This window comes from Carya illinoinensis, chromosome 11, assembly GCF_018687715.1.
Source record: "Carya illinoinensis cultivar Pawnee chromosome 11, C.illinoinensisPawnee_v1, whole genome shotgun sequence".
Taxonomy (NCBI): Eukaryota; Viridiplantae; Streptophyta; class Magnoliopsida; order Fagales; family Juglandaceae; genus Carya; species Carya illinoinensis.
The window spans coordinates 15,659,183-15,685,737 of record NC_056762.1 but is presented as its reverse complement, the minus strand read 5'-3'; the positions used below and the strand labels follow the sequence as shown (position 1 = coordinate 15,685,737).

General features: G+C 37.5%; 1 pseudogene; it reads right to left on the bottom strand.

Moving 5' to 3' along the window:
- Positions 1-6,302: 6,302 nt before the first annotated feature.
- LOC122282253 lies at positions 6,303-25,379 on the bottom strand (annotated as a pseudogene).
- Positions 25,380-26,555: the final 1,176 nt, after the last annotated feature.

Genomic DNA, 26,555 nt, shown 5'->3' with positions numbered 1-26,555 from the left:
TTGGGAAAATCATTTGCCGCTCCTCGAGTTTGCATACAATAACAGCTTTCATGCGACCATTCAGATGGCTCCCTATGAAGCTCTTTATGGGAGAAAGTGTAGGTTGCCCTTGTGTTGGGATGAAGTTGGGGAGAGTAGGATCATTGGACCCGAAATAATTCAAGAGATGCAAAGCCAAGTCCGGATCATCAGAGATAAAATGGCGGCAGCTCAGAGTCGCCAGAAGAGTTACGCTGATACCAGGAGGAGAGAGTTGTCGTTTGAAGTTGGTGATTGGGTTTACCTTAAAGTCTCTCCCATGAGAGGTGTTAAGCGTTTTGGTAAGAAGAGGAAGTTAGATCCGAGGTACGTCGGCCCTTTTCAGATTCTGGAGAGAGTAGGGTCCGTCGCCTATAGAGTTGCTTTGCCAGATTATTTTGGGGATGTTCATGATGTCTTCCACGTATCATCCCTGAAGAAGAGCTTTGGACAGCAAGAGCCACGCTTCGTTGACCCAACGGGTATTCAGTTGCAACTGGATCTCACTTATGAAGTTGTTCCGTCGCAGATCTTGGATTGGAAGGAGCAACAGTTGAGGTCCAAGATGATACCTTTGGTTAAAGTGGCTTGGGGAGACCCGTTAGCTCAAGACTTCTCTTGGGAGCGAGCAGCAGACATGAGGGAGCAGTACCCGTACTTGTTCGAATAGAGAAGGTATGTACCTTAATCTCGATCACAGTTGGTTTATGTGCTTTCTTGTGGCTTGCTTTAAGTTGGTGGTTGATCTGCAAATTTCGAGGACTAAATTTGTTTTTAAGGAGGGGAGGATGTGATGACCCGCTTTTGAGTGTATTTTTTCTAAAATAGTTGTTTTTACTTTAATTAATATATTAGTTATTTATTTTCGTTTTAAAATTGTTTTTTTATTTAATTGATGTTGTGTTTTATTTCTTTTAGTTGTTTACAGTTTTTAATATCTTTGCGGCGGTTTAGTGTTGTTTTTCCCGGACTGAGGATTAGACCTCATCTTTTCCCTACATCTCTTTTCCTTTTTCCTTTCTTTTTCCTTTTTCTCTTTTTCTTCTTTCTTTTTCTTCTTTCTTTTTCTTCTTTCTTTCTTTTTTCTTTTTTTCTTTCTTTTTCCCGCTCGACCCACCCCCCGGCCTCTCTCTCTCTTCTCTCCTCTCTCATGCTGGAAGCTTCAACTCCCCGATCTACCGCCGTCCGGCCACCGTGCGGCTCACCGCCGGTACCGTTTGGTTCGTCTCCATCTGGCGCACCTCCCCACCGAAGCTCACCCCCAACCGGCCGGCCGTTTGGCCGGAAAATCCCTTTAAAGCCCGCACGGCTTTCGCCCCGATCCGCCGCCGTCGCTCCACCTCCGGCCACCATTTCTTCACCACTTCATCACCGGTCCCTTGCCGTCCTAACCCACCTATTTCTGGCCTCCAACGACCACCAGAACAGCTCCTACGAGCTAGCTTTCCTTTTTGGGAAATCCGGCCTCTTTCCGGCAATTTCGCCGCCACCCACGGCCAACCACCACTTCCAATAGCTTCACAATCATCCCTAGACCATTCCCTATCAATCCCAAGCCCTAGTTTGTCCCCGTTCAAAAGTGGGTTTTTCACAACCCACGGCCACAGTGAATTTTCACTGTGACATTGCTTTTTCGCCTCGTGTTTTCTAAAATTGCCATATAGCGCTGTAAGTATTTTCCAAACCCTATTTTCAGATTTAAATATATATTGCTCATTCAATTTATTTTATCTGCTCGTTGGTTGATTCCGGACTGAGTCCGAGGAGTTCGGGGGTCGGATGGATGGAGGACGGAGTTGCTTGTTTTATCGATTTATGTTGATGGATTATTTTATTGTGCATTGTTATGGCATTGCATGGTGCATGCACGTGTGTTTGTGAAGTTGTGTGAAAAGCCTGTGTGTTGGCGTAAGTGGTCTTACGGGTGCGTGTGTATCACGACCCCAAGCCGAGATGGGGTATTATCCCGGTGGAGCTCCTCTGGTCACTCGGGAGCGGAATAAACTGAGTGATGTCCCCTGGGTTGTCGCTAGACGACGGGAGCGGGGGCTAGGGGTTGCTTGGCTACGAACGCGCCGGGCGCGGAACCGGGCATCGCCCTACGCACCGACTTCGTGGCCCTTCGCTGGTGAGGGCTAGAGGATGCTTGGCTACGAACGCGCGGGGCGCGGAACTGGGCATCGCTCGTTAGGTGTCACATGCGTAGTGGTACTCTGCGGTGTGGCACTGGAGCCAGGGTGTGCGGATGACCCCTAGGGGAGGTCATGACGCATACGGATAAAATGGATTCTGGTTTGAGTCGGAAAAGGCCAAATGTGACTTTTGGCGTGTTTTTCGGAAAGGATGTTTTTTTTGGGCCAAATGGGTTTTTGGCGTGTGTGGAAAAATCGTATTTTATGGGCTTTGTGCATTGGGCATGTTTCATGCATATTATTTGAGTTCTATGTGTTTTTATCTAGTAGTGTTTGGGTTTTACTTACCTGCGGTACCATTTTTGGTTCCGTAGCTTTTGGTGCAGAGTTGGAGGACGAAGAGGAGGAGGCTGAGCCCGAGGATGCGGCTCCGCCGGGTTGCTGATGCTATGCTTTATATTTGGTTTAAAGCTGTACTTGTATTTTTTTTTGTAATATTTTATTTATGTATGTTTTAAACAGCTTGTATTGCGTTAAGAAAAATTCTGGTATTTAGTTATGACTTTCGTTATCCGCTGCGTGTTCTTTCGTGCACATTTGTTGCTTTTGCACACACTTGGCACCCGTCGATGGGATGGTGACCCAGGTTGTCACCATCCGGACGTCTCGATTTTCCCGTGTTCGGGCGAGGGGATTTGGGGGCGTCACAAAAAATATATTAGACAGAAAAAGAAAAATCACCACGCACCATGGAGAAGCAATAGAAGACATCATCAAAGGACCACAACTTTGATACACAAGGCACAAGCTATCTTGTAAGTCATTGATGACACTATGCATGTCATGCATAGTACTTAAGATGAAAAGCAAAAATTAATTCTAAAAAATTAAATGCTTTCACAAGTTTTTTTTTTCACAATATTATTTACACAATGATTTAACTTTTAACATTTTCAAGCAGCCATGTTACTGAACTATGAGTTTTAGAAATAACATTGCAAGCACCTAATATGGGACTAAAATCTTGGAAATTAGCTAAATATGAAGGTAGACTTGTTTAGACATTTTCAAAAAGACAACCTACAAATCACTTGGCACAGGTTGAAGTTACTCTTGAAGAACTTCTGAAAGTTCAAGCTTATATATGAAATGATGGTGCAGAACATGTATTAATAGCCAACAAAACCATATGTATCTAGTTTGTAAGTGCAGACTTCCCGGCATTTGGAGCACTAATTATCCCGACCAACAACGACTTATGGTCCTCCTCCTTCACCACAAGATTCTCATCCTACTCCTTCCTGGCATTTGGAGGACCAATTAACTCATAAGCTTTCACCCTATATTTCTCATCCCAAGTGGGCTGCTGAGCGGGTTGAGCATTGGGCTTCGAAACAATGGTGGGTATTGTGTAATGAGTACTGTCAAAGACAGAGTCTGAGTCATTTTTAGAATCTGTGAATGTGGTTATTATTAGTTTGTTACATACGAACTTTCATGCACACCTACTATAAAACTTTCATTCACACCTGCTTTCCTTCTATTTTGAGGTTAAGGTTTCAGTAATATTATTTTTTTCCTTTCACTTGGATCTTTTGGCCACTGTGATGTTTATGATATTCACTTTTATACCCTTCCTTATAGTTAATCAACAGATTTTCCAAATATAAGTAGGTAAAACCTAGCTAGCTAAAAATTAATTTCTGTTTCGTGTTATTACATCAAAATGTAGCTAGATTTTCCTCTTCTTCTTTTTTCACGGGCCCTGATTAATAAACGCTGATCCCAAGTTGTCCACCTGCTTGTTAAAACCCTGCATGTTTTGTATAAGTTTTCATCACTTAATGTTTTCATACATTTAGTTTCTGTATGGAAAATGTAGGCATTTTCATTAATCAGGAAATACTTATATAACTCGATTATTAAGTCCACCGTGACATGTTGGCGAATGCAGGAAACTGAGATGAGCTTCTAATGGATGTACTGTTGTTTTGTTACTATTATACACAAGCCCCCAATAAATATTTGACCAACAAATACTTGATTTCTTATCCAGGAAATCTCTCTCAACCCCCAGCCTAGCTAACTCCTAACTCCAAACTCTTTGTGTTTGTTTTAGGTGGATCATTGGTACTATCAACAACTTGCTCCCTAATAAGCTTGGAGGAAGGATCTTTAATTAAGCTATGAGGACCACCATCCAGGAAATGATGTGTTACTGAATTGACCATAATGAATTTCACAAATCCCCTTACGATGAAGGTATTTTTTGTTTTTTATTTTTTATTTTTTTATTTTTACAGCAAGTGCTATTTTTTCATCCATTTTTTTTGTGAATTATTCCATGCATCCATAATCATCCCTATTTCCAGTTCAGTCAATACATATTTTTCTTTTAATGTGTGGATGGGATCCTCTATCAACTAGGTCTGCGACTACATGTTTAATTGGTTTTTTTAAAATCTTTAATTTTGACTGAATTGAATGTGGCTAATTACTAGTTCATCTAGTTTAAGTGGCAGATTTGTAGCGCTGGACAAGACTGAATTCCTTGTAGTGAGGACACATATAGATGAATTAAACTTGCTTGCTATGTTGACTTAAAGTAAAGGGAAAACTGATTTAAAGTAATGAGGTGCATGAGCTGGATGTTAGATAGGTGGATTATTCTCAGGAGATAATTAAACATGCATGACATGAACTTGAACCATTTGTGACTGATCTGCATGTCCACTAGAAAATTTTTAGTACTTCTCTAATCTAATGTGTTGGTAATTTGTATCAAAATTGGTGTCATTTTTTACTCATTTCTCACAATCACTACACTTGATGGATATGGACACTCAGGTTGACTACCAATTGAAGGAGTATTTGAATGTTGATATGTCATTTACCATGACTGGAAGCATGATAAACACCTATATCTCGGAAGCCACTTGATCAGTTGGGGCTATATTGATGTATTCCAAGTCTATAACTAGTTGCAACATGCAAGCAGCATACATGTGTAAAGTGTAGTGTTAATTCAAAGCCCCAACTATGTAACTCAATGACTAGGTTGCATCCTATCAAGAAGAAAGTGGGTTATGACTAGGTAGCAATATGCTCTGTTTAACATGTATTGCTCTAGCCAATGTGCATTTAGAGGAAAGAGAACATGCTTCATCAAACATAATACCATACATGTTTGAACCGAGAACAATGTTGTATTGGACCATATGTAACCATAGGAAAGTTAACAAAAGAAAGAATACCATAAATGAGATATCTAACATTTCGTCAAAATAGAATCTAGGAAATCGCTTGCCAGATCCAATTAATGCTATCTATTTGGCTCTATCTAACTAGTTGGCATTGCAAGTAAACTAACAATGTCTTTTAATCCTTTATAGATGGAAAAAAGTTGAATGAGTTTGACTGATTGATTTCGATCACCTACATATGCCGAAGGGGTCAACCAATTTCTCACAATATCATGAAGCCATGCTGTGGGTCTTGACCATATTCGGTGTCCATGCTGTATTTATTGTAATAATCTCTTCAGGCCTATACCTAAAGTGGAGAATCACTTGTTCATCAATGGGATTAATCTAACTTACACCCAATGGATATATCATGGGGAGGAGGAAACACAATATTGCAATGAAGAGGATAACAAATTGGAGCATCGTCATGAAGACGACTATATTGATGGCATGGACCATATGCTAGATGATGTCTGGATGGTTGCACTCTTTGATGAGGAGCAAGATAGCACGCCATTGCCAACTAACCCATCCATACCTGAAGAGATATCACTGTTATGTTTTTTCCGACTATTGGATGATGCCTGACAGCCACTTTTTCCTGGCTGCACTAAATTTTCAAAACTCTCATTTGTTGTCAAGTTGCTATACATTAAAACCCTAGGCCATTGGTCAATTAAGTCATTCAATATGCTACTTATGCTGTTGTGGTCTGATTTTCATGATGCATTATTGCCACAGTCATATGAGGAGACAAGGTCACTAGAGCGAGGCTTGGGCTTCAAGTACCAAAAGATACATGCATGCCTCAACGACTGCATATTATTTTGGAAGGACAATGCCAAGAAGATTGAGTGCCTTAGGTGTGGGGCTTTGAGGTGGATGTCAAGTACACATGGGACATGAGTCATCCTTCGAAAGGTTTTACATTATTTCCCGTTAAAGCCAAGATTGCAGTGGCTATATGTGTCTGCACAAATAGTAAGTGATATGAAATGGCATGAAAAAAATGAGTGACAGATAAACCTAGCTTGAGGCACCCAGCTGACTCTGAGTCCTAGAAGAAGTTTGATACAGACCATAGTTGGTTTGTAGAGGATGCTCACAATGTTAGGCTAGGATTAGGAAGTGATGGCTTCAATTCGTTCAACGATATGGCGAAGCCTTATAGCATCTGGCCAATGATCCTCGTACCGTATAACTTGCCTCTGTGGTTATGCGTGAAAAACCAATTCTTCATTACATCCCTCATTATTCCTAGGCCGAAATCACCGGGGAATGAAATTGACATTTACTTGTAGCTGTTGCTCGATGAGTTAGTTGAACCATAGGAATATGGGGTATCTACATATGATGCATCCACATTAGAGACATTCGTGTTGCATGTTGCTTTATTGTAGACAATCAATAACTTTCCAACCTATGGAAATATATTTGGTTGATCAACTAAAGGAAAACTAACATGTCCACTGTGCAATGCAGGTACAGAGGCAATTTGGTTGAAATATGGGCAAAAACATAGTTATATGGGACACTGTCATTTCTTACTGCTTGACCATATTTGGAGATCGAGAAAACATTTTTTCAATAGTAAAGAAGATCACTGAGTGGGCCCACCAACTTTGTCTGGCTCAAATATCCTTAGTCAACTACAAATGCTTGGGAATGTGCAATTTGGTAAAAATCGTAGGAAGAGAAAATGCACTATTGAAGAGTTGAACTAGACAAAGAGTAGCATATTCTTTAATTTACCTTATTGGCCAACACTAATGCTATGTCACAATTTAAATGTTATGCATGTTGCGAAGAACATCTCCGATAACATCCTCGGAACATTGATAAACATTGCCAAAAAATTAAAAGATAATGTCAACGCACAGCGTGACCTGGAGGTTTTGGGTATAAAAAAAAGAATTCATTTGAAGCATGACAGTGATTAGTTTACAATGACACATATATTGTACACATTACACGAAGATGAAAGGAATAAATTTTGTTGGTGGCTGTCAGAGGTCAAATTCCCAAATGGGTTTGCTGCTAATATCTCCTGCTGTGTTTCCGTACGTGATTGCAAAATATTTGGGTTGAAAAAACCATGACAATCCTGTGTTCTTGTAGCGACTGCTTTCTATTGCAATCGGCAGGTTCTTAAGAAAAGATATAACCTTGGCATTGATGGAACTTAACAGTTTCTTCAAAGATTTGGCTGCTAAGACACTAGATAAAAATCATCTATCCCAACTGGAAAACAATATTGTCATCATACTTTGCAAATTGGAGATGATATTCCCGCCTTCATCATTCCATGTCATGGTCTACCTCGCTGTTCATTTACTCAGTGAGGCCATACTGGCAGGCCCAATACAATATAGGTGGATGTACCCATTTGAGAGATATCTTGGCAAGTTCAAGTGGTATGTTAAGAATAAAGCACAACCAGAAGGTTCAATAGCGGAAGCCAAATACAATGATTTTAATTTGTAATTTTGGTTATGTATTTTTAATGTGTGTATCATAGTTGGAAAATTTCTTCTTGCAAGTTTGAATTTTGTTTTATTTTACAGTGTCCAAGATTTTAATGTGTGTATCATAGTTGGAAAATTTCTTCTTGCAAGTTTGAATTTTGTTTTATTTTACAGTGTCCAAGATTTTAATGTGTGTATCAAGTTCTAAGGATCTAAGGATGAAGGATCCTTGTGTGAATGATTTCTTTTTACAAATTTGGTTAAATAAATTAGAAATTAGAAATTATATTTAAACAAAATTGACATGGAAGCCATAATCCGATTAGAGTCCAAAATTGTAAAATTAAAATATCAAATGGATTAAGGAAAAAAGTCCAATAAAAAAGCCTAACTCCGACAAGTCAGAGTAAGAGTCGGAGCGGAGCCTATAGAAGTCAGAGTTGGAGGACGACAATATCGACTCCGAAAAGTCGGTGCTCAGCCCTAACGGATATATATTGAATAGAAGAACCAAATACTCTAGCAAAGATGGTGAAAGTAGAGATGTTCAGCAAACAAGCAATGTTTCAAAACTAACCATAAAATAACAGCTGTAGTTTCTAAAAAATACATTAAGGTCTAGTCCGATCGGTGAAGTTGGGAAAGTTACATAATCAGTACTTTTGGTGGATTAGTTTAATCCCTTATCCTAAAGAAAGTAAAAATTTTAAAGTGATGGTGCAATGGATGGATATGATTTCTTGGCCAAAATATAAGTAGATATGTTTGATATCTATATTCATCATGTTGCCCAGATGACTAACACAAGAGGGGGGGTGAATTGAGTTGTATTAAAAAAATAACAATTATAAATCAAATATATAATATAAAATATAAACAAAATATGAAATAACAATAAATATAAAGAGTAAGGGTAAGAGAGAAGCAAACTCAGTATGTTAACGAGGTTTGGCCCCACTGCCTACGTCTTCGCCTCAAGCTACCTCTTGAGGATTCCCAAATTCACTATTCAACCTCCTTCAGGTGGAGATAGAAACCTATTACACATTTGAACAACACCGCTACAAAGGATCCGTGTAGAACACCCTCTACATTTGCAATCACCTTACACGTGGTGATTCAACTATTCCCCGTGTAGAATACTTTCTACACGCACAAGGGTTATACACACCCTTTTTCTGATACAAAAGCTGATAGTGGGTAGGTTATCAGAAAACACTCCTCAATGAGTGAAATAAGAACAATACAACTCAAACTATATCTCTCAAAATGAATAAGGATTAAGGCTCAATGCTTAGAGAAGAGAGAATGAAAGCTTTGAATGAATGTTGTATGCTCTTGGTGTTGTGAATGTGAAGCTCTCAAATGATCTATTTATAGGCATATGAGACTTCATATTCAAATTTAAAAAGATTCACATGTCAAAGACAACATCATTCATTTTTTCAAAAAATTCAAATAAAAGGTTCTTCGTTTTTAATTGTCAAAGACAACATCATTCACTTTTTCAAAAAAATCAAATCTAATCTTTTACTTTTGGCATATGACAAAATGAGCACACTTTCCTTTTCAAAAAATTCAAACCTAATCTTTTACTTTTTGCATATGACAAAAGGAGCACACTTTCCTTTTCAAAAAATTCAAACCTAATCTTTTACTTTTTGTATAAGTCTAAAAAAGCATCAATCACTTTTGAAAATATTCAAATAAAACATGCACATGTGAAAGATGACAATCAATCATCTTTAATATTTTCAAAATTCAACCTTTTAATCAAGGCATGCACATGCAAAAGATGACAATCAATCATCTTTCAAAATTTTCAAATTTAATTTTCAAAAATATTCATGCACATGTGGAAAATGTATTTTAATGCTTTATGATAAAATATTAATTTTGAGCATTAATCCTAATTTCGAATTTTAAGAGATTTACAACATTACTCTATAACTTTAATGTGAACTTGTTTCCTTCTTGCTCATGCTTGGTTCTTTGATGTGCTTGATTCTATTGTGTGAACAACTTGAGCTTGAAACTCCTTTATTCTTTGAATTCATTTGTTATCATCAAAATCCATGTGTAGATTTATAATCACATGAAACTTGAAACATTGAGTTCAACACATCAGGTGGGTGTTCACATGACATGACTTCCGATCCTGTTCTATGACCATTTGTATTTTGACCCATTCCCATGATATAACATCCAATTCTGTCTGTCTCAGGTTTGTACAGGCTTTATGTATGACTTATGTTGATGGTTTTGTTTTTAAGAATGATCTATGCCTCAAATGTTATCTAAATCCTCGAAACAAAATAATTGGTACTTGTAGATATAAGCTCTAAAAAGATAAATCTTATAGAGAGGATCAGGTTTCAAATCAAAGTACTGAAATATATATAAAAGAAATACTCACAACTTTTAGGTGATTTAATCCATCAAAGTCTGGTTTTTCTTCGCCAAAAACATGTAAAACTTCTTCTCTTGCACGTGCTTGCCAATTTGGATACATGCTCAGCAAAACCAACTTCCAAACGAGCAAAACCGAGGTGGTCTCTTGCCCGGCAAAATAGAATAGTTTGCATTCATTTATTACGTCCTTGAGATTCATTCCAATGTTCTTATTGTTCACGTGCTCTTGAATTTCTTTGAAGTTTGACTCGATAAGTATACCTAATAAGTCATCATTTATGGCTTCTCCTGCTTTTTTTGCCTCCTCTCTTTTGTTGATAATTCCTTTGAGCAATGCTTGTATTTTTTTATCAATTCCTTTCATCCTCTTGTTCATCTTAGTTGGTAGAAACCTACATAAAAAACCACTCAAATGAATTTTTGGGATCTTGCTTATAGCTAGGTTTTTCCTTGAGAAAGAGATGGCAGAGTCAGAAAATCATACAAAAGCTTCTATAAATATGGAGAAAAAAAAGTCTATGATGCTACTTTGTATAATTGAAAAAAAAAATTAGATATAGGATGAGCTGTAAAAACCACAATGGGATTTAGTGCTCTTACTTTCCTACTCGAGTTTACTTATAATATTCTAAAAAAGGGGAAAATGACACTCAAAAGTAAGAGAAATGATTTGTACAAGTTCCAAATAGACAAGCCATTGTAAAAAAGTCGACCCTACTTTAAAAGAGTGTAAAAGAAACTATTTTTTATTAGTGAGATTCACTTTATTATAAATGGATTGTATGAGACTTGTATATTTGAGATTTATACCTAACATTACTCTAAAAGTATATATATTTCTTTCCAAATGGTCTTACAAAAATAGCACTCTTACTTGTAGAACAAAATAGTAATTGGCCTTTTATACAACTCATTTTGAGAAATGTGTAAGAGTTTTATTTAAACTCTATGTCCCACACACCCATCTTAATAGAATTTAAAATAGCTCAAGTTTATCAGATAAAAGATGAGTGATAACGGGATAAGAAAAATTCTAAGAGATAAGATTAAAACTCTATATCTCTAATTATAGTCAGATACAAACTCTTAGATTTCTTGATGGTCAAAAATCTATAAATAGCACCGAAGGATTAAAGGGTTCTCACCTGCAATATTAGAGTGCCTTTTGCTATCGTGAGACACTTGTGAGGCAAAGTTGCTAGAGTGATCCTTCTCTCATAGCCAGATCTAATTCTTCATCGAACTGATGGAGAAATGTACGTATTTATTATTGTAGATTATATAAAATCGAAAATCCGTTTATTAATATTCATGTTAAAATATTTAACATGTGGTATCAGAGCTTTAGGTTATAGATTTTTTATGATCTCGATAAAATATACAATGAATATATATGATTTCATGTATTACGATATTGCAAAATATTACCTTTTGATCTGACACGTAAATTACGATGACATTTTTTGAGACATTAACTCTGAATTTTTTGATATCATGTATGTGTTACTCAAAAGTTTCTGTGTTGCTTAAAAGTTCACAAGCCATCAACTCTGTGTATTATGTACGTGTTGTTTAAATGTTACTAATGCCGAATTTTGGATCTAACTTGGCATTGTTTTCATTTTTTTTCCTATACTGTGTGAGTTTTTACATTGCATATTAAAAAAAAAAAAGGGAGGATGGTGCGGCGAGGAGGCTGAGAAACTCCTCGCTGGCGTTTCTGTAACGGCAGTAGAGGGCTCTAAAGCCCACTGCCGTAGAGGATCTGTGGTTAATAATAATAAAAAAAATAAAAAAAATGGAGAGGGTGGACCTCGGCGGCGAGTGGAGGCTGGGATGCCTTGCCGTTCTCCTCCTTGCAAGCGAAGACCACCGTGAGTTACTGTGAGATGTGCTGCTACGTGTTTGTTGAGGGAAGGTCTGGTGTGGCGCTGGTTTTTTTTTCTAGGAAGCAAGAACAGCAGATGTTATAGATTAGGGTTTATAGGAAAAGGTTTGGGCTGTGGGCCGTGGGCCTTGGCCCAGTCCAATTGTTTTATCTGTTACCTGGTTTAAATACTTAGTAGATATAGTACTTGGGCCTTGTGTTCTGGCCCAGCCCGAGGGAAAGAAAAGTGGGTTGTGCACTGAGCTCTGGCCCAGTCTCATCAGACCCATTTGGAGTCTAATTAGTGAACCATTTTGGGTCTCAGCCCAGTTTGTTGAATCGGTCCGGTTCAGACCCGGACCCGTCAGTTTTTTTAATATTTTATTTATTTATTTAAAAAAAAATCTAAATTTTATTTTATTTTATATACATGTTATTAATGTTATTTACATGTATGAAAATTTTATTGTTGATAACCTTATATGCATGTTATTATTGTTAAATACATGTATTAAATTTTATTAAATGTTATATGTATGTTATTATTGTTAAGTACATGTATTAAATTTTATTAAATGTCATGTGCATGTTATTATTACATACATAAAATACATGTATGAATTGGCTCTTATTATCATTCTATATATAATTATTTATCCAATATGGACAAATGATTTTCATCAAAATTAAAGAAAAACTTGGTTGTCCAAAGGTACAAGATTTTCTTCAATTTTGGTGAACAATCATTAAATTCCATAGTAAGGTGGATATGATAGAGTGAACAATTTTGTGTGTCAAGATCTACTCCCAAAGGAGAATCTTGATGATACTACTAGTTCATCTGTCAAATTAAGGTTGGAGTGAACACTTTGTGTATCAAGATCTACTCCCAAAGGAGGGTTTTGATGACACTACTAGTTCATCCATCAAAAGAAAAGTTAGAAGGAACAATTTGTATGTCAGAGTTTACTCCCAAAGGAGAATTCTGATGATACACTTAGTTCATCCACATAATTTAATATTGGTGAGAACACTTTGTGTATTAAGATCTACTCCCAAATGAGGGTTTTGATGACACTACTAATTCATCCATAATTATTTAAATTCTGATTATTGTTTATAAGTGTCTAACTCAAAGCATTATGTGACGAATATTTTCTTGTAGTAAATGTACCGACATCATTACATTCACAAACTTCATCAGTTCCCGTTTTGAATGGCTCTAATTTTTCTAAGTGGGTTGAGCGAGTCAGATTCACCTTAGGGGTCCTTGACCTAGACTCATCCCTTACAAGTCCAAAATCACCACCCCTCACTAAAGAGAGTAACAGGGATGAGAAAGAGTCATTTAAACAGTGGGAGAGATTAAACAGGCTGAGTCTAATGTTCATGAAAATGACCATATCTGAAAATATTAAAAATTCACTCTCTAGTGTTGAGGATGCCCAAAGTTTTTTGAAAAATACTGAGGAGAGATTTAAGTCTGCAGATAAGTTTTTAGCAGGAACACTGATGGCTAGACTTACCACCATGAAATATGATAGAGCCAAAGGAATGCAAGAGCATATCCTTGAAATGACAAATATTGTCACCAGATTACAAACCCTGGGAATGAAAGTAGAGGAGTCCTTTATTGTCCATTCCAGATGCATTATAATTCTATTAAGGATAAATGAAATGTGAATGAGCTGGCAAGTATGGTAGTTCAGGAGGAAGTAAGACTGAAACAACAAGAGCATTACTCTGCTAATTTTGTGACCAAAGAAGCTGGAAAGAAAAAGCACCATTATAGTAAAAAGAAATGAATTGGACACCAAGAGGAAAGGGGCCTGGAAAAGTTAATCAGGTTCAACATAGTGGTACCAAATGCTACTGGTGTGGGAAAAATGGACACATGAAATCTGAGTGTCAGAAACGTAAGGCTTGGTTTGAAAAGAAGGGTAAGCCTCTTGCCCATGTATATTTTGAATCAAACCTTGTAAATGTTCCTACTAATTCTTGGTGGTTAGATTCAGTTGTTAATGTTCATGTTTCTATAACCATGCAGAGATACCTTACAAGCCAAACACTAAGCCCCAGTGAGCGATTCATTTTTATGGAAAATGAGAATAAGGCTGAAGTTTTGGCCATAGGGACTTTTCATTTAGTTTTGAGTACTGGTTATTGTTTAGACCTTCATAACATAGTTTTTGTGCCTTCTGTGAGGCGTAATTTAATTTCCCTTTCTAGACTGGACTCTAATGGTTATTCATTTTCATTTCACAATGGTAGTTTCAATTTGTTCAGAGACTCTTTATCTATTGGTTCTGGGTTTCTTTCCTATGGTCTTTATTGACTTTGTCTCGATAATACATTTATTCATAATACCTATACCCATAACCATGAAATGTGTATTAGAACTAAAACAAACATGATGAATGAACATTCTTATGACTTGTGGCATAAGAGATTGGGGCACATCTCCAAAGAAAGGTTAGAGAGATTAGTAAAAGAAGGGATACTTCCGCATTTAGATTTTACTAATCTTGAAGTATGTGTGGATTGCATTAAAGGAAAGCAAATCAAACAAACTAAGAAAGGCACCACAAGAAGTAAAGAGCTTATTGAAATAATTCACACAGATATATGTGGACCATTCTCCATTGAATTTTTTGGTGGAGAAAAGTATTTTATCACCTTTATAGATGATTTTTCATGATTTGGATATATCTATCTGCTACATGAGAAATCTCAAGCCGTTTCAGTATTTGAGGTATTTCTCATGGAGGTGGAAAGGCAGTTACATAAAAAGGTGAAAATCATCAGGTCAGATCGAGGTGGAGAATACTATGGAAAGTATTACAAATCGGGTCGTAACCCTGGCCCATTCGCCAAACTTCTTGAATAGCGTGGCATTGTTGCACAGTACACGATGCCAGGGACGCCACAACAGAACGGTGTTGCTGAAAGGCATAATCGGACTTTATTGGATATGGTCAGGAGTATGGTAAGCAATTCTACCTTACCCAAATCATTGTGGGGTGAAGCCATCAAAACGGCAACTTATATCTTAAACCGGGTTCCTAGTAAGTCAGTTCCAAAAACTCCTTTTGAGCTATGGACTGGTAGGACACCAAGTTAAGACACATGCATGTTTGGGGTTGCCCAGCAGAAGCGAGACTTTACAACCCACATGAAAAGAAATTGGTTCCCAGAACTGTAAGTGGGTACTTTATTGGCTACCCAGAGAGATCCAAAGAGTATAGGTTTTACTGTCCTAATCACAGTCTGAGAATAGTGGAAACAGGGAATGCCAAATTCATCGAACTTGGCAAAATCAGTGGAAAAATGGAACCTAGAGATGTGATCATTGAGGAAGTACTAGTAGATGTCCCTATACCTACATCCTTAGAAAAGATAATGGTTCTTCTAATTGATCATCACAATGATACATTGGAACAAGAAAATGATCACCCATCTCAGAATGATAATATCACTGATGAACCAAGTTCGGAGTGATCAGAACAGATAGTCTTACGCAGATCTCAGAGAGATCGGAGACCTGCTATTTCAGCAAACTATGTGGTATATCTCCAAGAATCTGAATTTGACATTGGGACAACTAAAGATCCACTAATGTTTTCACAAGTTATAGAGAGATGTGATTGGATCAAAATCAAGTTTCGGATCTCGTTGAGTTGCCTAAAGGGTGTAAAAGAGTCGAGTGTAAATGGGTCTTTAAGACCAAACGCGACTCTAAAGGCAACGTCAAACGACATAAGGCTAGACTTATTGCTAAGGGTTTCACCCAGAAAGAAGGCATTGATTACAAAGAGACCTTTTCTCCAGTATCTAAAAAGGACTCTTTCAGAATCATTATGGCATTGGTGGCTCATTTTGATTTAGAGTTACACCAGATGGATGTGAAAACAGATTTTCTAAATGGAAATTTGGATGAAGTGGTCTACATGGAGCAGCCAGAGGCCTCCTCATAAAAGGGCAAAGATCACCTAGTATGTAGGCTTAAAAAATCAATATACGGGCTTAAGCAAGCTTCCCAACAATGGTACTTAAAGTTCAATGATACCATTACTGCCTTTGGATTTAAAAAAAATATCGTTGATCGATGTATATACCTAAAGGTCAGTGGGAGAAAATTTATATTTTTGATCCTGTATGTTGATGATATCTTGTTGGCTAGTAGTGACCTTGACTTACTTTATGAAACCAAGGGTTTTTTATCTAAGAACTTTGAAATGAAAGATATGGGTGAGGCGTCTTTTGTGATCGGAATTGAAATCCTCCGGGATCGAAAACAAGGACTATTGGGATTGTCTCAGAAAAGTTACATAGAAAGAGTTCTTGAAAGATTTGACATGAAAATTTGCTCATCACTTGATACTCTGATATCAAAAGGTGATAAGTTTAGCCTATCACAATGTCCTAAAACTGAGTGGGAGCATAAAGAGATGGCAAAAATCCCTTATGCTTCGGTTGTGGGGAGCTTGATATATGTACAGATTTGCACGAGGCCAGACATTAGTTTTGCAGTTGGCATGCTTGGGTGTTACCAGAGTAACCCAGGGATGTCTCATTGGAAAGTAGCAAAGAGGGTATTGCGATATCTGCAAGGAACTAAGGATTACCAGCTTACCTTTAGGAGAACTGACAACTTAGAGGTAATTGGATACTCAGACTTTGATTTTGCCGGTTGTTCTGATAGTAAGAAATCTACTTCTGGATATGTTTTCCTACTAGCCGGTGGAGCGATCTCATGGAAAAGTATGAAGCAAACTATCATTGCTTCATCAACAATGGAGGTTGAGTTTGTGGCATGCTTTGATGCCACAGTGCATGGTTTGTGGCTGAGGAACTTTATCTCAGGGCTTGGAGTTGTCGACTCTATAGAAAGGCCACTGAGAATTTATTGTGATAATTCCTCTTTAGTATTTTTCTTCAAAAATGATAGGTATTCTAAAGGTGCTAAACACATGGAGCTCAAATACCTAAGTGTCAAGGAGGAAGTACAGAAACAGACAGTGTCCATAGAACATATTAGTACTACACTTATGATAACAGACCCATTAACAAAGGGTCTAGTAGCGAAGCAGTTTAAAGAACATGTTGACAGAATGGATCTTATAATGTAAACATGTTATTGAGCTCGTAGATGTTTTATTTTATTTTGGACACTTAATGATATCTATTATGGTTGTTTTGTTTCTGTTTTCTTGTCTTTCCATTTCTTTGTACATTGAATGGTTTGGAAGAATGATGACAAGATAATGTCTGCAACAAACATGAATTGGAACCCAAGGCATTATGGTATTTGCCTTAATTATCCCAATTAAAGATCATGTAAAATTGGTTGCTGGTGTTGTGGTACATAGAAGGAAATTTGTTGATTATATAACAAACGACCGCCATGACTCGCATCAGTAGTTGATTTAACATTGATATTATAGAACTCATGTAACGTATTTTGAGCTATGAAAGTTTCAGGAAATGAATTTGCACAGTATGGTTAATTTCCTGTAATAAACCCATGAATGGAAAATATTATTTTATGGGCGTATGGGCCAAGTGGGAGAATGTAAGAGTTTTATTTAAACTCTATGTCCCACACACCAATCTTAATAGAATTTGAAATAGCTCAAGTTTATCAGATGAAAGATGAGTGATAACGGGATAAGAAAAATCCTAAGAGATAAGATTAAAACTCTATATCTCTAATTATAGTCAGATACAAACTCTTAGATTTCTTGATAGCCAGAAATTTATAAATAGTACTGAGAGATTAAAGGGTTCTCGCCTGCAATATTAGAGTGCCTTTTGCCATCGTGAGACACTTGTGAGGCAAAGTTGCTAGGGTGATCCTTCTCTCATAGCCAGATCTAATTTTTCATCGAACTGATGGAGAAAGATACGTATTTATTATTACTGTTTATTATTGTAGATTATATAAAATCAAAAATTCGTTTATTAATATTCATGTTAAAATATTTAACAAAATGAACCAAAATCACTGGAAAAATATGATTAATTCATGTTAAAATATTTAACAAAATGAACCAAAATCACTGGAAAAATATGATTAATTATTATTATTAACAAATATTAGAACATTTTAGCCTAGCTCCATCTTGGAATGTAAATGGACTGTGACGATTTGATTGCAAGCTCTACTAGCTCTATTTGGAGTTCGAAAATCATTCTTCCTTCTTCGTAGCTACTCCCAAATGCTGCCTACGAAATCGTATCACTTGACAAATTTTTTAGATAAGGCCATACGTCTAAACTCAACTACCCCAGACCCTTAATTTGGCGATCACCAAACTCCCCCATTTGCTAATCATGTCGTTGCAACTCTGATGAAGTCTTGGTAACACATTCTAAAGCTAACGACACGATAAAAAAATATGGTCAAAATATATAGGTGAGTATCATACCGAGCATATAAAAACTGCACATTTCAAAACATTTCAACTGATTTTGATAGTTTTTGTGTTGGAAATGTTTGGTTGTAAGTATAAATATAAATAGTTGGTGTTTTTCATAGATGGTGATACAACTCCAAATTGGAACTTCGAAAGTGCTGGACACACTCTAATGATACCCTCTCATGTCTTAAATAAAATAATTAAAGAACCCAAACTGAGTTATTTCATTATTGAACAAAACACACATGCTAACAACCTACGTGCATGCTAGTAGAGAAAATGATAACAGGGAGATGCGAGATATTGTATATTCATAATTGTGCCAAATCACATCTATTATCCATGACAACTAAGAGACAAAACTACGTAATACACTAATACAACACAAAACAAAGTGTAATAGCTAGGGCTGCTGGGCGGGCCTGGTATGGCAGGCCCCCATACCCGGCCCGCCTGGCCCATCCACACTTCCTGGTACTGGGAGGACAATCTTTCTGGTATTATCAAGCGGATCAATTGGTAAAAGGCGTTTAAGTGGGCAAGGGTGGGATGGTACCCCGGTAATGGTGAAAAAGAATTTTCAATACCCACTGGTTTTGGATGAAGTTTCGGAAACATTTAATAATAATTTCTAAGAAAAGAAAAAAAATCACAACTACTAGTAACATATATCATTTAAAAAAATATAATTGCACATGAAACGCCATTGTTGAATTTAAATGCCTTAAAACAAACCTTCAACTTCTCTAGATGGAATGCTGGATTGATACTCTTTCTATGTTTAGCCCATTTCTCACTATTATAACTTGCAAGGCCGGTTGCCAGCAACGTGGCAAGTGGATTTTGATATGGCGTTCGAAAGATGTAGCTCTTGGAGAGGATATCTTTTTGTTGTTCTGGGGTCATAATGTTCACCTTTGGTGTCGTGCCAATCCATGTAAAGAAGTTCTTACCTGCATTTTAATTCTATTTAACCAAATCCCTTTAGTCATTTCTATATAAGTTGTGTTCGAGATTTCCTTAAAATATGTAAGCATTGGCAGTGTCGAATTCCAAGCCATAGAGAATCCTCATTGTGAGTCGAATGTTAAATAAGCTTTCCTGTACATAGCATCTATATAATTTGGGATTCAAAAGGGACCAATTTGATGGAAATGAATGAGAAGGAAAATGAGAATTATTATAGAGATAAACGAGCCATAATTCTTCAAACTTTGATGGGCGAAGGGAATGGCACGTGGTGCAATGTGTTATGGGCTATGAAGGTGCTAGAGTGGAAGTTTGGAAAGGACAAGGTAGCTGTTACGTGTGGGAAGGGAGGTAGTTGCTGGTCGTTAGGCTATAAGTGGGAATGATTGATACGCAATCATTTTAGTGTGTGTGGTTGTTGTGTTTTAGTGGAATGTTGTCATTTTATGTTTCCCTTTTCATTAAGTCAAATGCCATTGTTTACTTCTTTTAGTGTTGAATTAGTTTTCTGTGTCATTCGTATGTCTTCATTCACTATAAATACAGTTGAAGTTGGAGGGAAATGTCTTCAATGAGAATTTGATCAACTTTGAGTTCCCTTCTCCTTTTCCATTATTCTTCTTCTTCCTCTAACCCTAATTTCTAGAGAGTGACTCTCTCGAAGCAGTCTGTTACAGTGTTTGGGCTCATTATAGTTGGTATCAACAATCAGTCATGGTAAAAGATACATGTTCGTATGCACAGATCGTTGACTTGGTGAATCACTTAAGGCAACAATAGGATCAGCAACAGAAGTAGATTGAGGATGCAATTGGACTGTTCTTGCAGCGACAAGAAGTAGCGAAGGTTGAACGCGAAGCACATGACAAGAAGTTTTAGGATTTATTGCAACGAATTTCACGGATCTCTTGTAATGTGTCTAGTGATCATAATGAAACTCTAGTTGTGCAAACGAATCTTGAATTCTGTGATGGTTCGAGAGAGAATCCTCATCGTGATCCCTATGACAGAGGCCTTATTAGAGGAATTAAGCTGGAGTTTCCTCGTTTTTCTGGAGGTGATCCTTCTGCGTGGATTTCACGTGTGAATCAGTATTTTCTATATCATCAGATTCCTCCTATTCAGTGTAATTTCGTGGTTTCATTTCACTTGGATGCCGTAGCCCTGACATGGTTTGAGGATGCTACTGAAACATGGACGTTTCATTCCTGGGAGGACTTTGTTCTGGCACTCCAAACTAGGTTTAGCTCTTCACCTTATGAGGATCCTATGGAGGATTTAACTTGCTAGAAATAGGTTAGTACTGTGACTGAATATAAGACAGAATTTGAGATCCTTTCAAATAGAATTCGAGGAATCTCTGAGAAAAATAAATTGAGTTGTTTTTTAAGTGGTTTGCGTGATGATATTAGACTTCCTATGAAACTGTTGAGGCCTGTGACATTAAATGATGCATTTGGTTTGGCTAAGATACAAGAACAATATGTAATTAGCCTTAGGAAGTCTTGGAAGGGTCCTTTGCTGATTTTGGTAAATTCAATTTAGAGCCTTATTTGTTGAAATCTAGACAGCCTGCTTCTATTTTAGGAGCACCCAAAACACAACCCTTGGCTAAAATTCTCTTCAAAAACTCTCTGATGCACAAATACAAGATAGGCGCAAGAAAGGCCTTTGCTACTTTTGTGATGAGAAGTGGCGCCAAGGCCATAGATGCCTTAAGCCAAAACTATTCTTGTTAGAAGGAATGGAATTTGTTCCTGATATGGCCATTGAGATGGGCATTGACCTAAATGCTGATGTTATAGCAATGGAGATTGAGGAGGAGGCTGAAATAGCTTCTATTTCATTACAATCTATTGTTGGGGCTTCAGGCCCTAGAACAATGAGGTTGGAGGGCCAGTTTGGAAAAAAGAGAGTGGTGATCTTAATTGATACTGGCAGTACTCACAATTTTGTGGATACTACCGTGGCATTTAGATGTAAGTTGATGATGCAATGGAGACAACCTCTTCAAGTCAAAGTAGCTAGTGGTGAAATTATTGAAAGTAATGAGATTTGTTCTGCAGTTGCTGTGCAGATTCAAGGGGTTCCTTTTTTGGTGGATTTTTTCACCTTATCTCTATGGGGTTGTGATGCCGTGTTGGGTGTCCAATGGTTATCATCTTTGGGGCCTGTGTTATGTGACTTTGGTGCTTTACGAATGCAATTTCATTATGGTGGGAAAGACATGTGTTTTCAGGGTCTGACAGCTTCTCACTCTGAGTTGATTGATGATATTGAGTCCCTTAAAGAAGCTGCTTATGGCAAGAAGGGCATTTTTTTTACAATTATCTGATTGTACTATCACTGAACTTCCTTCTTAGCATAATGAACAAGTACATCAGTTGCTACAGAATTATAGGGATGTGTTTGCAAAACCTATTGGGTTGCCACCCCATAGATCACATGATCATAGGATTCATTTGAAACAAGACACTGGTCCTATCAGTGTTAGACCCTATCGATATCCATTTTATCAAAAAGATGAAATTGAAAAGATTGTGAGGGAACTTTTACATTCTGGTGTTGTGAGGCCTAGTCAATCACCTTTTTCTTCTTCTGTATTACTTGTCAGAAAGTCTGATGGCACATGGCGCATGTGCATTGATTATAGAGCTTTAAATGAAGCTACTATTAAGGATAAATACCCTATACCTATTGTGGATGAGCTTTTAGATGAAATTTCGGGTTCTACACTTTTTTCTAAGTTAGATCTGAGAGCTGGGTATAATTAGATACACATGAGGGATGAGGATATTCCAAAAACTGCATTTAGAACTCATGAAGGGCACTATGAGTTCCTTGTCATGCCTTTTGGTCTCACTAATGCCCCCTCCACTTTTCAAGGCCTCATGAATGAGGTTTTCAGACCTTTTCTTAGACAGTTTGTCATTGTCTTCTTTGATGACATTCTGGTTTATAGCAAAGATATGGCTTCTCATTTATGTCATCTAGCCATTGTGTTGGATACATTGCACTTGCATCAGCTTTATGCCAAGGAGTCCAAGTGTAAGTTTGCATGTCAAGAAATTGAATACTTGGGATACTTAATTTCTAAGGAGGGAGTAAGAACAGATACTAAAAAATTGGATTCCATGCTTAATTGGTCTATACCTAAAACTCTTAAGTCCTTAAGAGGGTTTTTAGGTTTGACAGGCTATTATAGAAAATTCATTAAGGGTTATGGTCTAATTGCTGCCCCTTTAACTGCCCTATTGAAGAAAGATGTTTTTGTATGATCAGATTCTACCACAACAACTTTTAATGAACTTCAGCTTGCTGTTATAAGTCCTCCAGTCTTGTTCTTCCTGATTTTTCCAAGCCTTTTGTTATCAAATGTGATGCTTGTGCCACTGGAGTAGGGGCAGCTTTGATGCAAGATCAAAGGCCCTTAGCTTTTCTGAGTCAAGCTTTGAAATGCAAGAACTTAACACTTTCTACTTATGAAAAAGAATTGCTGGCCTTAGTATTAGCTGTTAAGAAGTGGAGGCCTTATCTTGTGGGTAGTGTTTTTGTCATTCGAATTGATCATCACAGCCTTAAGTATCTGCTTCAGCAAAAAATTGGGACTATAGCACAGCAGAAATGGCTATCCAAGCTACTTGGATATGAGTTCACCATTGAGTATAAACAAGGGGTGGAAAATAGGGTAGCAGATGCTTTACCTAGAAGGGACTAGCTTGATGTAGTTCCTGACTTGCCAGCCCTTTCTTTCCCTACTCCCACTTGGATTTCAGATTTGAAGTTGGCTTATGCTGCAGATCAGAATGTTCAGCAACTGCTTGCTACGTTGCAACAGGATCCTTCTTCTGTTCCTTCATTTAAACTCAGGCATGGGTTGTTGTTTAGGAAGGATCGTATTTTTGTCCCTGATTCTCTTCCTTTGAAGCAACAAATTCTGAACTATCTGCATGCTAGTCTTGCTGTTGGACATTTTGGCTTTCACAAGTGTCTCCATAGAGCTCGAGCTGAGTTTTTTTGGCCTGGTCTTAAAAATGATGTCAAGCAGTTTATTAGGGAGTGTGATACCTGTCAGAGAAATAAGATTCATAATGTGCTTCCAACAAGTTTTTTACAGCCCTTACCAATTTCTGATCGAATTTGGATGGACATTTACATGGATTTTGTGGAAGGGTTACCTATTTCAGGATATTCTGTCATCATGGTGGTGGTGGACAGATTATCTAAATATGCTCACTTCATGTCTTTAAAACACCCATTCACAGCTGCTCATGTAGCCACATTATTTTTAAATAATGTTTTTAAGCTCCATGGCTTACCAAAAACAATTGTTTCTGATCGTGGTTCCACATTCATTAGTTCTTTTTGGAAGGAATTGTTTAGGCTTCAAGGAGTCAATCTTTCTTTCTCTTCAGCCTATCACCCTCAAAGTGATGGCCAAACTAAGGCTGTTAACAAGTGCCTTGAACACTTTTTGAGATCTTTTTCTGGTGATAAGCCCAAGTTGTGGGCTAATTGGCTTTCATTGGCTGAGTGGTGGTATAATTATTCCTTTCACACTTCCACCAAATTGACTCCATTTGAGGCTGTATATGGAGTCCCTCCTACTAAGCTTCAGGCTTATATTCCAGGCATTACTTCTAACCAGGCAGTGGACTAGTTGCTGTAGTCTCGTGAGCAGATTCTAATCACACTCAAGTCTAACCTCACCTTGGCTCAAGAGAGGATGAAATTTTATTATGATAAGCATTATCTTGACAGGAAATTTTTAGTTGGAGATTGGGTTTATCTTCTACTCCAGCCTTATAGGCAACAATTAGTGGCAGACAGGAGGAATATGAAGCTTTCACCTTGTTATTTTGGTTCTTTTCAGGTCTCTCACAGAATTGCCAAGGTGGCTTATAGATTGTGTCTTCCCTCAGATTCTCTTCTACATCCAATTTTTCATGTTTCTTCCTTAAAGAAGAAGTTGGGGGAACATGTTACTCCTATTGCTACTTTACCTCCAGTTGACTACTATGGAGAGTTAAGTCCTCAACCAGAGCAGGTTCTGGACTGCAGGTGTGTTAAGAAAGACAACAGGGCCTTGTTGGAAGTATTAATTCAATGGGAAGGTGTTGGGGTGGAAGATTCTACATAGGAGCCTTATTGGCAGTTGAGGAAACAGTAACCTCACGTTGTGGGCAGGGTGCTTTAAAGGGGGAGGGTGTGTTATGGGCTATGAAGGTGCTAGAGTGGAAGCTTGGAAAGGGCAAGGTACAGAGTTGCAGCTATTATGTGTGGGAAGGGAGGTAGTTGCTGGTCATTAGGCTATAAGTGGGAAGGATTGATACGCAGTCGTTTTAGTGTGAGTGGTTGTTGTGTTTTAGTGGAACGTTGTTTTATATTTCTTTTTATGTTTTCCTTTTCATTAAGTCAAATGCCGTCGTTTACTTCTTTTAGTGTTGAATTAGTTTTCTGCGTTGTTCATATGTCTTCATTCACTATAAATACAATTGAAGTTGGAGGGAAAGGTCTTCAACGAGAATTTGATCAACTCTAAGTTCCCTTCTCCTTTTCTCTTATTCTTCTTCTTCCTCTAACCCTAATTTCTGGAGAGTGACTCTCTCGAAGCAGTCTGTTACAGTGTTTGGGCTCATTACACAATGTCATGGGTGAAGTTCATGGGCTTAGATCTCGCTTCATTTATCACCCGAGAGCTCTCCTTCAAGTCTTCGAACAAAATACAGTAGGAGTTGCCCCCAAATCCTTGCTCTCTCAAACACTTCTCTAGTTTCTTCAGCTTTAGCCACTAATCTCAGCACTCTCCATGTTGATCTGAGTACTACAATGACTATAATGGACAGCACCATCATGAAAAATGAGATTTCCATAATGAACGAAAACAGAACGAGAAAGGGAATATAATATGAGAGAGCCTCCAGGCCGGTCAGGTGTTTTTCCTCATTTTACACCCATAAATTACAAGCTGCCACGTAATAGATGCAACAAAATACAATTTACACTCACACATAGGTGAAATATTATTTTTTACAGCTCTTTCCCCCTCTCTCCCTCCCTTCCTCCCCCCACCCACCTGGTCACCTGCTCTCCCTCCACCCTCCGTCAATCTCTCTCTCTCTCTCTCCCTCTAGAATACGATCTCTCCCTCACATAAGTGCAGATTAAAACTCGATAAATTAAAGTAGCAGTTGTCAAATCTAAGGGCCGGTAGAAATAAGAAAATCAAAATCAAAATCCCACATTTTCTCACAATCCAAACATAAATGCATTTTCTTAGTATCCAAACAAAAATTTAAAGACAACAAAATCAGACTAAAAAGGGCCATGTTTGTCTCCTTCAATTTTACCCATATCGACAGATTCCATCTTCATCTCTCTCTTCCCTTTCTCTCACCATTGAAACCATTATGCTCCAACCATGGGAAAGACCATGGAAATCAACTTCATCTTGAATGAGGAAACTTCCAACAATTTTTCAGTTCCACTGCACAAGTGTGTGAGTGCGGGCTTTTATATATAGACATGAAAAGAAATAGGTCGGGAAAGAGAAACATGATGTAATCCTTGTTAAAACATGGACATGGACGCGAGGAATGCTTGAAGCCAAGTGGCAGTGGAATACTTGAAGCAGCAAATTTGACTAGCAGCAAATTTATTCACTCGTCTCTATCTGTACCAATGACATGGGGAAGCAGATATAGTTGAGGACTTTCCCATGTACCCATAAAAAAATAGAAAAATGTTGGTTGAAATGATAAAATGATTGAAAACAGTGAATGATTGAATTTTTTTATTAGTGAAGAAAATAAATATTAGTGAATTGGTATTTATTTTTATTTTTTAAAAATATTTAAAACTATGTAAAAATGATTTAAAAAAATAAAATAAAATAAAATAAAATAAATGCATTTGCACTTATCGGTTCACTTCTTTGATTATATGATCAGTCCCGTAATATTATCCTAAAAAATAAGGGGACAAAAATTAAAAGAAAATAAAACGAGTTTGATGCCATTTTACCTTTT